This window comes from Pseudopipra pipra, chromosome 9 (assembly GCF_036250125.1).
Source record: "Pseudopipra pipra isolate bDixPip1 chromosome 9, bDixPip1.hap1, whole genome shotgun sequence".
NCBI classification, from domain to species: domain Eukaryota; kingdom Metazoa; phylum Chordata; class Aves; order Passeriformes; family Pipridae; genus Pseudopipra; species Pseudopipra pipra.
This window is the reverse complement of record NC_087557.1, coordinates 22,040,044-22,049,963: the sequence shown is the minus strand read 5'-3', so window position 1 is coordinate 22,049,963 and position 9,920 is coordinate 22,040,044. Positions and strand designations below refer to the sequence as shown.

Genomic DNA, 9,920 nt, shown 5'->3' with positions numbered 1-9,920 from the left:
AATCAGTGTCCTTGGGGAGGTGGCCAGTTAGCAGGGTGTTTACTAATTGGGATCATTCCCTAGTGGATAATTGTTTGTGACACCCACACTGATTGGACTCACAATATCTTCCCATCCTGCAAATGGTCTGTGACAGTTTTGATGAATTTGAAGTTTGGAGTCTGAATAAATCTACAGAAGGAAAAAAAATTCTTCCACTGGAATATATATGTAGAAGAGCAGAGTTGTGCCCTGGGTTATCCCCCAAGAAAGGAGCCACATGAGCACACATAGAGAGAGGCCCATCAGTGGGTCTTGTCACACTTTCTACTTTTTCCTCTTGTGTTAATTAAGAGACTGGAGGAGGACCAGCCACACCAAAATAAAAACGGGAGAGTTGGTTTAGCTTGCAGAGGACAGGGATGTCCTAACCAAGGACTTTTTGACTTAGGGGTAAATTGCAGATTTATTGAAATATCTGCATGAGTTCAGATGCAGGTCAGGTCTTGCTGGCACAAAATAGCAAAAGCAATGCATATGTCCCCAGCAAACAGGCAGTTCTCTGGGCTGGGAGCAGTATGCAAACATAATTTTGCAGAGGAGATACAGAGATTTTTTGTTTGTTTGTTTCTGGGGGCTGGATCAAAATGTATTTTACATTTTTGGTACATTTGACTGTTACATTGGTATGTGCTTTATGGCCAGATCGAGGATCACAGAACTGCAAGAGCATTCTCGTCCAGTCCTCTGCTCAAATCTTATTTGTCCTTCTGGTATAAGCATAAATGGTATTTTCACTCATTTGACAGAAATGTCGTTGTCTTGCTTTGTCTAATTTGCATCTGTACTGCACTGAGGTGAGCAGGAGATGCAGCAGGTTTATTTTTTGCTGTTAAGAGCTCAGAGCTGCAGTTGGATTCTGCGAGTTCCATGCTAGTGCAAATGCACAGCATTTGCCAGATTTCAGACTGAGAATGAAGTTGCAGGACTGATCTCTGGCCATGGATCAATGATATGATATTCTGGGCTTCCCTGCTCCCAAAAGGTCCTGAGTGATCAATAAATTTTCTATACATATTTCAGGAAGACTCTGGCAAAATTAGTACCGGACATATATCAGGTAAGAATCACTGCTACAATTCCCATATTTACTGTCTGGACCTTCTGATTGGGAAGTAAGGAATTAAAGAAGCATTACACTATAATAAGCTTGGCGAGCTAGAGAAGTTTTTAGTGCTGTTAGAATAAACCTATATCCATGTCCTGGCTAGTAATACACTGAACTAATGGCTAAAGCATAGGGGACAATGATTCAAAGGTGTCCAATAGCAGCAGAGCTCATATTCCTGTCTAGAACAAAGGTCAGTTGTCCTCCTGAGCCAGAAACCATTCCAGGAGACAGAGCTCTCCTGTTGTAGTAGTCATACTCCATTCCACAAGCAAATGAAGTTCCAGATACAAATGGGCATGGAAAATTATGACAAGCCATCTATACCTGACCTTTGGAAAATGGGAATTCTTTATATAACCTCATTTCTTCCAGATCCTCCCTGCCCAGCTAAGTGAGAAGTGTCCCATAGAAGGCCAGCTCACTGGATGTTTTAATGGTGGCCCTTGTAGAACTAATCATAGCAAGCTGACTGATGGTGTATGATACAATAGTAAATCCCTCATCCCAGCAGTCTTAACAAAATGCAAACAGTTCTCTGAAGATCTGGCTGGATACTACAGAATGTTCTCCATAAACTCATCACTGTGAGCTGTGATTGCACTGCATGCATTCAGTAGTAGTTGACCGAGTTAGATGGTGGGAGAGAAACCAGTGCCTTTTCTCTGCAAAGCTGAAGGTACTTCTCAGGAGATCAAAACTGCAACATCGAGGAAAAAAGTGCCAGGGCATGGAATTGTGTAGCTTCATCGTTTATGCAGATGTGTTGTTTAATTCTATACAGAATCATCAGTGTAGTGAGAGCTGCACCCAGCACAGCAGAGACTGGATGGGTTAATGGAAATGCACAGGACCAGCAGAAGGAGATTCATTGCCACGGAAAGGCAGGTAGTGCCTATCAGATTCTGGCCATTTGGCACTTTGTATTTAAGATTTTCCCAGGGAAACCCTCTAATTAAAAAAAAGAACTATATTTCCTAAAATAAAACTTTCAAGTATTTCTCAGCACCCTTGTTAGTCTTGTGTTATGTTGTGGTGCTGTGAGAAGACTTGCCCAAAGCTATACAGAGAACGGAAAAGTTCAAACTGGAAGTGTCCAGGTGTGCTTTACAGTTGCCCCTTGTATGTTAATTAACTGTTTCTAAAAATACATTAAAGGTTTCCCCAACAGAAAAAGCCAGGTTACTCTTCTGGTCACGCAGCATTCCCTGAAGCCGGCAGGATCATACAGGAGTGGTGTGGTCCAGCTTTCTGGCTCCTATCAGTGGATTATGACTTAAATGGGATCAAGGACTCAGACTTTGGAGTCGAAGTACTGGTTACATGAGTTGATCTTTTTTATGACTCTTACGAGAGGCAACCCGTCTCCTAAAATCCAGCATCCCACATACTCACTTAACTCTGATAATCTTCTGGAGCTTTAGCAGATTCACAGGAAAGGGTGGACCTGGAAGGATTCCTGGAGGCTGTCAAATAAGTATCCAGTGTTTCAGTTGCAATGAGCTCCGGTGCATCTTCTCTAAATCTGTTTCAAGTTGTTTTTTTGGGGTCAGTGAAACACAGTATAAATCCCGGCTTGCTCAAGTCCTTCAGGCAGAGAATTTGGGGAATACATATGGAAACAGTTTTGCCTGGTGTTCTCTGCTCTGCACCCCTCCCAAACAGAACATGCAATTGTGTTGCACTATAAAAGGGAAAAACCTCCAAGCCTGGAGTAATGTATACAATTCAATAATACATGAAATTCAAAGCCACACATTAATCACATTCATGTTTAACTTTCAGATTTAAACCCCTGCAGGTTGGCTGCCCTTTGTTCTGCTAAGTGGAAGGGGGCATTCCAGCCTCTCCGTGCAGAGTTCAAAAGCTGCCTCGGGTAACAAGTGCAATTCGCTTTATAGGCCTCATTGTATTCTCCCTTCAGGGCACAGTGAGAAGCTACTGCACAGGTTGGCCCCTTATCAGGCTGTTCAAAGGAAGAAGAGTTAGGATAGCAAAGGTTTGGCAGGTCACTGCGAGGGGCTGCTTGCAGGATCAGGGGGCCAAGACAGGAAAAGTGATGATGCTGCAAGTCAGAATCCAGCTGCATTGGCAGGTCTGGGCAGGAAGGGCAAGTTATACAACAGCATCTCCTTTCCTCCTGCCACCATCCAGTTTCTAAGTTTTCATTAGTGTTATGTTGTTTGCAGATTTTTGTGAGCAGTATTTTTTGTTGAAGTGCTTGTATCTGATGTGCCCCTGAGTGTTGGATTATTATTAACTGTTCCTGGTTGTTACCTTTGTCCAGGATTCACTCATTCATTTGAGTGCTGTAGGTTCCTTGCCTCTTGCTGTTCAGACCCCCATTCTCCCCTCCTCTTTCAGTCTGCTCAAAATGCTGTTGCAGTATGGCTTTATCTTACCCTTTTCTCAGCAGCCTGGCTTTCCAGGGCTCCACACAGGCAAATTAAGCCAGAGGGAGCAAAGACTATTGTGCTGCCCTTTAGCAGTGAGCTGCCATGGGAACCTGCCTCCTTGCTAATACCTACACTGGCCTTAGTTATGAACACCAGGGGGGTGCTGTGGCTAACTGGAGAATGAAATTATTTGCAGTAGCTGATTTGCATCAGGATTATAGTCTTGGGTGATCCAATCACAACATTAGTCATGGTTGTGCTGTGACTGCAGACATATTAGGAGCAGCTTTAGATGGACTGGGCTGGGGACCAGTAGCAGTCCAGCTGTGGTATTGTGGAAATTAAAAAGGTAGTAAAATCCTCACCAGAAACCTGGTAAATGACAATTAATCTTCAATATTTTGGCCATCAGGTAGTTTAAAGTGCATCCACAGATCTGTAATGATGTGCTGCTCAGCTTCCAAATCATAAAATCATATTTGGTCTGAAAGGGATCCTCAAGATCATCTCATTCCACTGCCCTGCCATGGGCATGGACACCTTCCACTAGACCAGATTTCTCCAAGCCCCATCCAACCTGGGCTTGGACACTTCAGAGACAGAGCATCCACAGCTTCTCTGGGCAACCTGTGCCACTCTCACAGTAAAGAATTTCTTCCTAATATCTAATCTAAACCTGCTGTCTTTCAGTTTTAAGCCATTCCTTGTTGTCCTGTCACTCCATGACCTTGTCCGAAGTCCCTCTCCAGCTCTCTTGTAGCCCCTTTAGGCATTGGAAGGTGCTATAAAGTTGCCAAGAGCCTTCTCTTCTCCAAGCTGAACAACTCAGCCTGTCTCTATAGCAGAGACGCTCCAGCCCTCAGATCCCAGTGTGACACTCCAAGGAAAGTCTGAACTTAAGATGTGTCTGAATGAGCATCCCAAGAGTGCTTATAAACATCCCAGAAAACAGGATATGGGGCAGACTGTTTAGAAGTAATCACGCTGGATGACTCAGTGAGACTACCCATCGCCACCAAATGAACCTGAACTTTCAAGTTAAATGGTCTAAATTCCAGAGAGTCCAAAGGTTTTACACACTGAAGTGAAATGCCAAGTTCCTCAGGCATATCAGAGGTGGAGTGTTGGATTAAGTGCTCTACATACAGTGATGACCTCTTGCTGGTGGGTCATCCAAGGACATTTTCTATGCTAAATTCAGCTTCTCATGGTGCACATCGTTAATAGTCATCAAAATGGTGCAAGAGTTTGATCCTGTGAGGGCCTCTCCAAAACTTAAGCAGGAGAATAAAAGGGTCTTTTAACAGGGGGTGGAATTCAAATGCCTGTGAAGATTGAGAGGTAAATTCATCACTGTCACCTGCAAAAATTGTGGGCTGACAAATTGGGCTGAGCCCGTTGTGGGCTGAGCCCACCAGGTGACAAAGACAGTGGGACCTGAAAGACTTTCATGTAGAATACAAATATTGAGGTGCAGCAGAAGGCAAATTTTTTCTGTGGTGTCAATTGAAAAGAGAATATTTTATGCAACAACACTGAATTTAAGTTGCAGTTATAAAGTATGTATTGTTCTTATAGAGCCACACTGGGGTTTTAATAAAACAAATGGCAAAGGTTCCACTGACAGGGTTTGGCCCTCAGCAACTTCAGCTTCGGAAGTTATTCTGTATTATATGTAGAAATTCTTCACAGGAAGGGTAATCAGGCATTAGAATGGGCTGCCCAGGGAAGTGGTGGATTCTCTGCCCCTGGAGGCTTTTAAGATGAGACTGGATGTGACACATAGTGCCATGGTCCAGTAAGCACGGTGGTAGTGGATCAAGGGTTGGACTTGATCTCAGAGGTCCCTTCCAACCCGACTGATTCTATGATTTTGTGAAAGAGGAAAGTTTCCAACCTATCAGGCTTTGATGCAAACAACTTTTCCTATTTGTGTCAAAAGGATGAATGGTGTCCTGTAAGCAGCATGCAAAAATTTCCAAAAGGCTAGATTATTGAATAGTATCTTGGAGTTTTAGTGAGAGATCACACAAGTGACTTTCCAAACTTACTCCCTGTGCTTCTGCACTATCCAAGTATATGACAAAATGTGGAGTAGGCTTTTCAAAGGCATTCAGCACCCCCCTCCCCCTTATTTTAAGAGCTGTGCTAGCTTGAAATCAGTATAGAGCCAGGTGTCTAATTTAGGCAATCCCCGATGTTTCATAATTGCCATAACTAGTTAGTTAGGACGCAGTGAAAGATCTCAGGGAAGCTCTGTTGACTTAAAAAGGAACAGGACTCAGTTCAGCTTTTGATCTAAATGGTTTGACACACAAGCAAGCATCTGTCAGCTGCCTGGTAATAACTTGCTGTTGGTGTATTCTGACCCTGTGCCGGTCCTCCATAAATGGAAATTAATTAGATTTGATATTTTTCTCTGTAACTCGTGAGAAAGTTACCCCATATTTGAAAGAAATGCTCCCTAGAGTTATGAGTGTGCATGTGGACTGAGAGAAGCTTGTGTGTGGTAGTTTGTTACATTGCAATCACTCATGATTTCTGAGTCATAGTTCTGTGATACAGCAATTGCCATTTTTTCTAACCTCGTCTCTTCTGCTGCTTCCTTTCAATTACCATTTTCCCTAACAGAAAGGAGAGGAGATTTCCATCATGGCATTCGTAGACCAATACTGAAATTGTAAGTTTGATGCCCATATACCATTCTTCTTTCTGTTTCCCTGACTGATGGAGGTAAGCTGTATCCCATTGCCATAAGGGAACAATACCCAGGGTGGTGGTTTGCTGAACGTTCTCTCAGCTTGGAATAACACCATGCAAACTGCAGCTTTTGTTTATGTCTATAAGGATTGGATGGATGCTCACTCAACCACTGGAGGATCCTGTCCTTCAAGGAGGGTTGTAGCTGAAAGACATCAGGCAAACTGATTCAGTTTCTGAAAACCAGGCAAGCCTCTCTGGTTCAGACTGTGGAAAACATCAGTGGGAATGTCCAGTTCTTGCTTATCTCTTGTGTTTATATAATTTATTCTGGTAAGGAAGATGTTGGGTTTGAATACAGGTGTGCTCAGGGTGGCTGAGCGTTTGCTCTCTGTGCTGTCAGTGATGAGCTGTTGGATGAGAAGTCAGCAGGGACTGTCACTTTTGGCTCAAAGTTTATTATTAGTGGACTGTGATGAGGGTACAGTTTCCATCACACAAGGGGAAAAATCAGAAAAGAACATTTTATAGTCCAAAGTGTGGGAAAAGGAAACTCCTAAACATTCCAGAGAGGGGAAACCAGTGGCTCTTTGCTTTACAGCAAGACAGAGGTGACACCTTCTAGAATGTTGTGTAGGCTTTGCCTGGGACAGGCTCAACTCCCTGGCTTCCTGACAGTGCTCTGTCAGAGCAGAAGAATGGTTCTAATATCCCAAATGTTTAAAAATATAGTTAAGAATACACTTTACGAGCACCTGAAGTTAATCTGAGGGAGCAGGTTATATCTAAATGGACTTTTTTCTTAAAAACCAGTGTCTGATGAAAGACTTGCAGTCTCTCTTTTGTTCATATGCCGGCAAAAGATATTTCAGCCAGATAGTTCACAAAGAGATTCAGTTACTTAACATGATCTTACTTGTATAGAACTTCTTGTTCTTTGACCCAACTAACTCAATCCAGGAGGGCTTTAGAAGGAGAGAAATAAGGTGTTTCTAATTAAAAATTTGGAAAAAAAATTGCAAGAAAAAATCCAAAACTGGCAGGAAAACATCAATTGTAGAATTATTTAATTTAAAAAGTTTCCTAATCCTCCCCATGTTTTAACATGAAAGGTGGATCTGTGGCCAACTTTGTTAAGTGCAATCACTTGGCTACTGGCCCACACACATGGGGAGCAAGTCATCTTGTGTCCTACCTCCTCACTGCACTGCTAATGTGCTGCAGCGTGGCAGGAGGAGACAGATGGACGTGAGCAAGAACTCTGCAAAACTGGCAGAGTCAGCAGTTGATTGGATGCCATTTTTACAGCTGTTGGATGTTTGTATTTGGGAAAGAAAAGCCAATTTGTGATTTCAAGACAAGGATAATTCCAGTCCTTCCAGTGCCTCAATAGAGAAGTGATTGGGAGTCACAAACTTTGAGATTTTGAAAGTTGTGTGCACTTTGAAAAGAGAACTATTTTATGCATCTTAAGGTGACAAATTAGGAGAGAGGCTTCTCTATTGCTCAGTCTTCAGGGGAGAAAACATATAGGATATTTTTAAAGTAGGTTTAGGTCAGGGGAAAACTCACTTGATCTCGAGTTTCACTGCAATTTCAATCATTCTCTCTGGCATCTGGTGCCCATTTATAAGGTACAAAGTAAGGAATCAGTTAAAAGCATGCGCAAGCAAATGTGAAATTTGTGCTAGAACAACGCACTTGGGGTTTTTAATACAATAATTGACCCCTTCCTTGTTTGTCTGTCTAATGCTCACTTTGTTCTCTCTAGATCTCACAAGATATTGAATTTACTGGCTAGAGAAGGGCTGCAGACTAGAGAAAACAGAAAAATTTGCTGAGAAAGCAGAAGAAGAGGTTAGTGGAAAAATCTTGCTTTCTCTGGGCAAATAGCACTTATTCTCCTTGTGATCAACACCAGATACTCTCCAGCAACAGTTTCTTGTTTTTCACTCCACCCTGAAAGAGTTCTTCAAACCAGAACTGTTGTTTTACTGGTTTTACAGATTTGATAAAAAAAATCCAGAGAGCCATCCAATACATTTCAGATAACAGCAGATCAGTACTGAAAACCTGCCACCTTACAAATTCCCAGTTACCAAAGAGATTTACAGACACTGGTGACAGCCCTAAGCTCTCTTGCTCTTATGCTATATGTTTGTCCTGCTGGAGGCTTTTTATACTTCGCAGGTAGATCTGAAATTTGTAATGGAAAAGAAAGCTGGTGAGTGTTTTGTGCCTGACAGTCTGTGAGGGAGAAATGACTTCTGGATGAATTGTTGCGTTCAATACAAAACAAATGACCGGAGCTACAAAATCCCCTGTGCTTCTCTGTGACGTGGGTACTGTGAAACCTTCATGCTGCCACTAAATTTTCATGTGCTTGTACTTTGGCCCAGCAGATGCACCTTTTTTTGGTCCCTAAGGATTTAGAGTGCTCCCTGTGTGCCTGGTTCCATGTCTCAGCACTAGGGGAGACTGCTGATGGGCTTCACTGAGCTGCTCTGAAAGTGGAAACAGGAGCAAAAGTCACACTTTCAGTGGTGTCTCCTTGTCTCCAACCTTTGCTTGTGTCCCATTGCCCCAGGCTCTGCTCTTCTAGCTAGATCTGCCTATTCCAGGTGAGACTATTTCAATCAAGGAATGCAATGATTTCAGTATTTCCTATTCTAAGTCTTGGACTAATGTTGAGGTCTCTGGTTTCTGATTTAGTTTCTTGTTTCTCAGATGCCAAGCAGCTATTTGGATCCTGTAACCAGGCTTTCCTTTGGCTGACAGAACAATTTACCATCATGGCCTCATTCCTATCTGTAGCCATGCTCTACGTAGCTTCTTTGTTTCTCAGCCTGTTGGTTTTACCTGTCCCCAGGAGCAAGTGTTGGGCAGAGGAAGGATTGCACAGCCAGGCCCTGATGCAGATCATCCATTTGTCTTGCTGAGAAATCCTGAGCTTTGAGGTCTGATAATTAAGTGTTTCATTAAGTCTGACACTGCGGTGGAGCCTGCAAAAATATGTGATATGTGTCAGAGCACTTTCACATCCTGGAGCACAGGGCTCCTGCTTGAAACTACCACTGGGGGAGAGTTGAGTCTGCTGCATTGGATGAAATCTTGGTCTGAAAGCATCCAAGTGAGGAAGAGGTGATGGCAGCTGATGGCAGCATGTCCCAGCACAGGCTGAGCCATACACACTCTACACCACCTGCAGCCTCTTCCCCCGGAACCTCCTGGGAGGAAACAGAATGGGACGAGAAAAGAAGAGAACTGTCCTGGGGGGAGGAGAAGGAGACAAAAGAGGATACTGAGGAGGGCCAGAAAGTCCCAGGGAGTTGGAAGACTGTCAGAAGGGAAAGACATAACTGGAAGGGTCCCAAAGACATTAAATGTGGGGAGGAGATTTTCTCTGCATCTTTAGGTGAACTGAGCATGTCTGGTTCCCTGTCAGCTCCTTATCACTGTATCCAGGCATCTCTCCAGAACCTATCAGCAAAAAGAGATTTCTCAATGAATCATTTGCACTGAGTAGTTCTGCTGCAGACACCATTGGTGCCAGACACTCTTTAGTCCTGTGCAGCTGTACTGATCTACATCACATCTCCTCTCAAAATCTTTCTTGTCCTGAGTGAGACACTGCTCATCACGATCAAAACAGCCTTATTCTAGAAAGAACAAAAGGA

The 9,920-nt window shown here is 43.2% G+C and overlaps 1 long non-coding RNA gene across 1 annotated transcript in view; it reads left to right on the top strand.

Annotated features, from left to right (window-relative positions):
• Window positions 1-7,717: 7,717 nt before the first annotated feature.
• LOC135419058 (uncharacterized) overlaps window positions 7,718-9,920 on the top strand; it is a 95,048-nt gene continuing 92,845 nt past the window's right edge. The window contains exon 1 of the long non-coding RNA XR_010432806.1: window positions 7,718-8,100. This is a non-coding gene — a long non-coding RNA (uncharacterized LOC135419058). The remainder of the gene's footprint in view (window positions 8,101-9,920) is intronic.